Here is an 8526-nt window from a genome sequence, read left to right as displayed (position 1 = left end):
CACTGACACCAAGTAATAAAGACATACACTTACACCAAGTAACAAAGACATACACTGACACCAAGTAACAATGACATAAACTTACACCAAGTCACAAAGACATACACTGACACCAAGTAAGAAAGACACACACTTACACCAAGTAACACAAACCTACACTGACACCAAGTAACAAAGACATACACTGATACCCAGCAACACAGACACACTCTTACACCAAGTAATAAAGACAGAAACTGACACCCAGTAACACAGACACACACTTACACCAAGTATCAAAGACACACACTGACACCAAGTAACAAAGACATAAACTGACACCAAGTAACAAAGACATACCCTTAGACCAAGTCACAAAGACATACACTGACACCAAGTAACACAGACATACACTTACACCAAGTAACACAGACGCACACTTACACCAAGTAACAAAGACAGACACTGATACACAGTGACACAGACACACACTTACACCAGCTCAGAAAGACACACCCTGACACCCAGTAACAAAGACAGACACTGATAACCAGTAACACAGACGCACACTTACACCAAGTAACAAAGAAAGGCACTGATACCCAGTAACACAGACACACACGTACACAAAGTCACAAAGACATACACTGACACTCAGTAACAAAGACATACACTAACACCAAGTAACAAAGACACACACTTACACCAAGTAACAAAGACATACACTGACACCAAGTAACAAAGACATACACTTACACCAAGTAAAACAGACAAACACTGACTCCAAGTAACAAATACATACACTGACACCACCTAACAAAGACACAAACTTACACCAAGTAACACAGACTTACACTGACACCAGGTATCAAAGACATACACTGAAACGAAGTAACAAAGACATACACTGATATCCAGTAACACAGACACACACATACACCCAGTAAGACAGACACACACTGACACCCAGTAACACAGACACACACTTACATTAAGTAACACAGACATACACTGACACCACGTCACAAAGACACACACTGACACCAAGTAACAATGACATACACTGACACCAAGTAACAAAGACATATACTGACACCCAGGAACACAGATACACACTGACACCCAGTAACACAGAGAAACACTGACACCAAGTAACAAAGACACACACTGACACCAAGTAACAAAGACGTACACTTACACCAAGTAACAAAGACATAAACTGACACCAAGTAACAAAGACATACACTTAGACCAAGTCACAAAGACATACACTGACACCAAGTCACAAAGACATACACTTACACCAAGTAATAAAGACACACACTTACACCAAGTAACACAAACCTACACTGACACCAAGGAACAAAGACATACACTGATACCCAGCAACACAGACACACTCTTACACCAAGTAATAAAGACAGAAACTGATACCCAGTAACACAGACACACACTTACACCAAGTATCAAAGACATACACTAACACCAAGTAACAAAGACATAAACTGACACCAAGTAACAAAGACATACCCTTAGACCAAGTCACAAAGACATACACTGACACCAAGTAACAAAGACATACACTTACACCAAGTAACACAGACGCACACTTACACCAAGTAACAAAGACAGACACTGATACACAGTAACACAGACACACACTTACACCAGCTCAGAAAGACACACCCTGACACCCAGTAACAAAGACAGACACTGATAACCAGTAACACAGACACACACTTACACCACGTAACAAAGAAAGGCACTGATACCCAGTAACACAGACACACACGTACACAAAGTCACAAAGACATACACTGACACTCAGTAACAAAGACATACACTTACACCAAGTAACAAAGACACACACTTACACCAAGTAACAAAGACATACACTGACACCAAGTAACAAAGACATACACTTACACCAAGTAACACAGACAAACACTGACTCCAAGTAACAAATACATACACTGACACCACCTAACAAAGACACAAACTTACACCAAGTAACACAGACTTACACTGACACCAGGTATCAAAGACATACACTGATATCCAGTAACACAGACACACACATACACCCAGTAAGACAGACACACACTGACACCCAGGAACACAGACACACACTTACACCAAGTAACACAGACATACACTGACACCACGTCACAAACACACACACTGACACCAAGTAACAATGACATACACTGACACCAAGTAACAAAGACATATACTGACACCCAGGAACACAGATACACACTGACACCCAGTAACACAGAGAAACACTGACACCAAGTAACAAAGACACACACTAACACCAAGTAACAAAGACGTACACTTACACCAAGTAACAAAGACATAAACTGACACCAAGTAACAAAGACATACACTTACACCAAGTAACAAAGACATACACTGACACCAAGTAACAAAGACATACACTGACACCAAGCCACAAAGACATATACTGACACCCAGGAACACAGATACACACTGACACCAAGTAACATAGAGAAACACTGACACCAAGTAACAAAGACACACACCGACACCAAGTAACACAGACATACACTGACACCAAGTAGCAAAGACATCCACTTCCACCAAGTACAAAGACATACACTGACACCAAGTAACAAAGACATACACTGATACCCAGTAACACAGACACACGCTTTCACCAAGTAACAAAGACAGACACTGATACCCAGTAACACAGACACACACTTACACCAAGTATCAAAATCATACACTGACAGCAAGTAACAAAGACACACACTTACACCAAGTAACAAAGACATACACTTACACCAAGTAACAAAGACATACACTGACACCAAGTAACAAAGACATACACTTACACCAAGTAACAAAGACATACACTGACACCAAGTAACAAAGACATACACTTACACCAAGTAACAAAGACATACACTGACACCAACTAACAAAGACATACACTGATACCCAGTAACATAGACACACACTTACACCAGGTAACAAAGACATACACTGACACCAAGTAACAAAGACATACACTTACACCAAGTAACAAAGTCATACACTGACTCCAAGTAACAAAGACATACACTGATACCCAGTAACACAGGCACACACCTACACCAAGTAACAAAGACATACACTTACACCAAGTAACAAAGACATAAACTGACACCCAGGAACACAGATACACACTGACACCCAGTAACACAGAGAAACACTGACACCAAGTAACAAAGACACACACTGACACCAAGTAACAAAGACGTACACTTACACCAAGAAACAAAGACATAAACTGACACCCAGGAAAACAGATACACACTGACACCAAGTAACATAGAGAAACACTGAAACCAAGTAACAAAGACACACACTGACACCAAGTAACACAGACATACACTGACACCAAGTAACAAAGACATCCACTTACACCAAGTACAAAGACATACACTGACACCAAGTAACAAAGACATACACTGATACCCAGTAACACAGAGACACGCTTTCACCAAGTAACAAAGTCAGACACTTATACCCAGTAACACAGACACACACTTCCACCAAGTATCAAAATCATACACTGACAGCAACTAACAAAGACACACACTTACACCAAGAAACAAAGACATACACTGACACCAAGTAACAAAGACATACACTTACACCAAGTAACAAAGACATACACTGACACCAAGTAACAAAGACATACACTGACACCAAGTCACAAAGACATACACTGACACCAAGTAACAAAGACATACACTTACACCAAGTAACACAGACATGCACTTACACCAAGTAACAAAGACATACACAGATAGCCAGTAACACAGACACACACTTACACCAAGTAACAAAGACAGACACCGATACCCAGTAACACAGACACACACTTACACCAGCTCACAAAGACACACCCTGACACCCAGTAACAAAGACACACACCGATACCCAGTAACACAGACACACACTTACACCAAGTGACAAAGACAGACACTGATACCCAGTAACACAGACACACACTTGCACCAAATCACAAAGACATACACTGACACTCAGTAACAAAGACATACACTTACACCAAGTAACAAAGATACACACTTACACCAAGTAACAAAGACTCACACTAACACCAAGTAACAAAGACAGACACTGACACCAAGTAACAAAGACATACACTTATACCAAGTAACACAGACATACACTGACACCAAGTAACAAATACATACACTGACACCAAGTAACAAAGACATACACTGACACCAAGTAACAAAGACATACACTGATACCCAGTAACACAGGCACACACCTACACCAAGTAACAAAGACATACACTGACACCAAGTAACAAAGACATACCATTACACCAAGTAACAAAGACATACACTGACACCAAGTAACAAAGACATACACCGATACCCCGTAACACAGGCACACACCTACACCAAGTAACAAAGACATACACTGATACCCAGTAACACAGACACACACTTACACCAAGTAACACAGACATACACTGACACCAAGTAACAAAGACATACACTGATACCCAGTAACACAGGCACACACCTATACGAAGTAACAAAGACATACATTGATACCCAGTAACACAGACACACACTTACACCAAGTATCAAAGACATACACTGACACCAAGTAACAAAGATATACACTTCCACCAAGTAACAAAGACGTACACTGACACCAAGTAACAAAGACATTCACTTACACCAAGTAACACAGACCTACACTGACACCAAGTAACAAAGACATACACTGATACCCATCAACACAGACACACTCTTACACCAAGTAACAAAGACAGACACTGATACCCAGTAACACAGACACACACTTACACCAGCTCACAAAGACACACCCTGACACCCAGTAACAAAGACACACACCGATACCCAGTAACACAGACACACACTTACACCAAGTGACAAAGACAGACACTGATACCCAGTAACACAGACACACACTTGCACCAAATCACAAAGACATACAATGACACTCAGTAACAAAGACATACACTTACACCAAGTAACAAAGATACACACTTACACCAAGTAACAAAGACTCACACTAACACCATGTAACAAAGACAGACACTGACACCAAGTAACAAAGACATACACTTACACCAAGTAACACAGACATACACTGACACCAAGTAACAAATACATACACTGACACCAAGTAACAAAGACATACACTGACACCAAGTAACAAAGACATACACTGATACCCAGTAACACAGGCACACACCTACACCAAGTAACAAAGACATACACTGACACCAAGTAACAAAGACATACCATTACACCAAGTAACAAAGACATACACTGACACCAAGTAACAAAGACATACACCGATACCCCGTAACACAGGCACACACCTACACCAAGTAACAAAGACATACACTTACACCAAGTAACAAAGACATACACTGATACCCAGTAACACAGGCACACACCTATACGAAGTAACAAAGACATACATTGATACCCAGTAACACAGACACACACTTACACCAAGTATCAAAGACATACACTGACACCAAGTAACAAAGACATACACTTCCACCAAGTAACAAAGGCATACACTGACACCAAGTAACAAAGACATTCACTTACACCAAGTAACACAGACCTACACTGACACCAAGTAACAAAGACATACACTGATACCCATCAACACAGACACACTCTTACACCAAGTAACAAAGACAGACACTGATACCCAGTAACACAGACACACACTTACACCAAGTATCAAAGACATACACTGACACCAAGTAACAAAGACATACACTGACACCAAGTAACAAAGACATACACTTGCACCAAGTAACAAAGACATACAATGACACCAAGTAACAAAGACATACACCGATACCCAGTAACACAGGCACTCCCCTACACCAAGTAAGAAAGACATACACTGATATCCAGTAACACAGACACACACATACACCCAGTAAGACAGACACACACTGACACCCAGTAACACAGACACACACTTACACCAAGTAACACAGACATACACTGACACCACGTCACAAACACACACACTGACACCAAGTAACAATGACATACACTGACACCAAGTAACAAAGACACACACTAACACCAAGTAACAAAGACGTACACTTACACCAAGTAACAAAGACATAAACTGACACCAAGTAACAAAGACATACACTTAGACCAAGTCACAAAGACATACACTGACACCAAGTAACAAAGACATACACTTACACCAAGTAACACAGACATACACTTACACCAAGTATCAAAGTCATACACTGACACCAAGTAACAAAGACATACACTTACACCAAGTAACAAAGACATACACTGACACCAAGTAACAAAGACATACACTGACACCAAGTCACAAAGACATATACTGACACCCAGGAACACAGATACACACTGACACCAAGTAACATAGAGAAACACTGACACCAAGTAACAAAGACACACACTGACACCAAGTAACACAGACATACACTGACACCAAGTAACAAAGACATCCACTTCCACCAAGTACAAAGACATACACTGACACCAAGTAACAAAGACATACACTGATACCCAGTAACACAGACACACGCTTTCACCAAGTAACAAAGACAGACACTGATACCCAGTCACACAGACACACACTTACACCAAGTATCAAAATCATACACTGACAGCAAGTAACAAAGACACACACTTACACCAAGTAACAAAGACATACACTTACACCAAGTAACAAAGACATACACTGACACCAAGTAACAAAGACATACACTTACACCAAGTAACAAAGACATACACTGACACCAAGTAACAAAGACATACACTTACACCAAGTAACAAAGACATACACTGACACCAACTAACAAAGACATACACTGATACCCAGTAACATAGACACACACTTACACCAAGTAACAAAGACATACACTGACACCAAGTAACAAAGACATACACTTACACCAAGTAACAAAGTCATACACTGACTCCAAGTAACAAAGACATACACTGATACCCAGTAACACAGGCACACACCTACACCAAGTAACAAAGACATACACTTACACCAAGTAACAAAGACATAAACTGACACCCAGGAACACAGATACACACTGACACCCAGTAACACAGAGAAACACTGACACCAAGTAACAAAGACACACACTGACACCAAGTAACAAAGACGTACACTTACACCAAGAAACAAAGACATAAACTGACACCCAGGAAAACAGATACACACTGACACCAAGTAACATAGAGAACCACTGACACCAAGTAACAAAGACACACACTGACACCAAGTAACACAGACATACACTGACACCAAGTAACAAAGACATCCACTTACACCAAGTACAAAGACATACACTGACACCAAGTAACAAAGACATACACTGATACCCAGTAACACAGACACACGCTTTCACCAAGTAACAAAGTCAGACACTGATACCCAGTAACACAGACACACACTTACACCAAGTATCAAAATCATACACTGACAGCAACTAACAAAGACACACACTTACACCAAGTAACAAAGACATACACTGACACCAAGTAACAAAGACATACACTTACACCAAGTAACAAAGACATACACTGACAACAAGTAACAAAGACATACACTGACACCAAGTCACAAAGACATACACTGACACCAAGTAACAAAGACATACACTTACACCAAGTAACACAGACATGCACTTACACCAAGTAACCAAGACATACACAGATAGCCAGTAACACAGACACACACTTACACCAAGTAACAAAGACAGACACCGATACCCAGTAACACAGACACACACTTACACCAGCTCACAAAGACACACCCTGACACCCAGTAACAAAGACACACACCGATACCCAGTAACACAGACACACACTTACACCAAGTGACAAAGACAGACACTGATACCCAGTAACACAGACACACACATACACCCAGTAAGACAGACACACACTGACACCCAGTAACACAGACACACACTTACACCAAGTAACACAGACATACACTGACACCACGTCACAAACACACACACTGACACCAAGTAACAATGACATACACTGACACCAAGTAACAAAGACACACACTAACACCAAGTAACAAAGACGTACACTTACACCAAGTAACAAAGACATAAACTGACACCAAGTAACAAAGACATACACTTAGACCAAGTCACAAAGACATACACTGACACCAAGTAACAAAGACATACACTTACACCAAGTAACACAGACATACACTTACACCAAGTATCAAAGTCATACACTGACACCAAGTAACAAAGACATACACTTACACCAAGTAACAAAGACATACACTGACACCAAGTAACAAAGACATACACTGACACCAAGTCACAAAGACATATACTGACACCCAGGAACACAGATACACACTGACACCAAGTAACATAGAGAAACACTGACACCAAGTAACAAAGACACACACTGACACCAAGTAACACAGACATACACTGACACCAAGTAACAAAGACATCCA

The sequence above is a fragment of the Heterodontus francisci genome, unplaced genomic scaffold, assembly GCF_036365525.1.
Source record: "Heterodontus francisci isolate sHetFra1 unplaced genomic scaffold, sHetFra1.hap1 HAP1_SCAFFOLD_88, whole genome shotgun sequence".
NCBI classification, from domain to species: domain Eukaryota; kingdom Metazoa; phylum Chordata; class Chondrichthyes; order Heterodontiformes; family Heterodontidae; genus Heterodontus; species Heterodontus francisci.
This window is presented reverse-complemented; position numbering follows the sequence as displayed.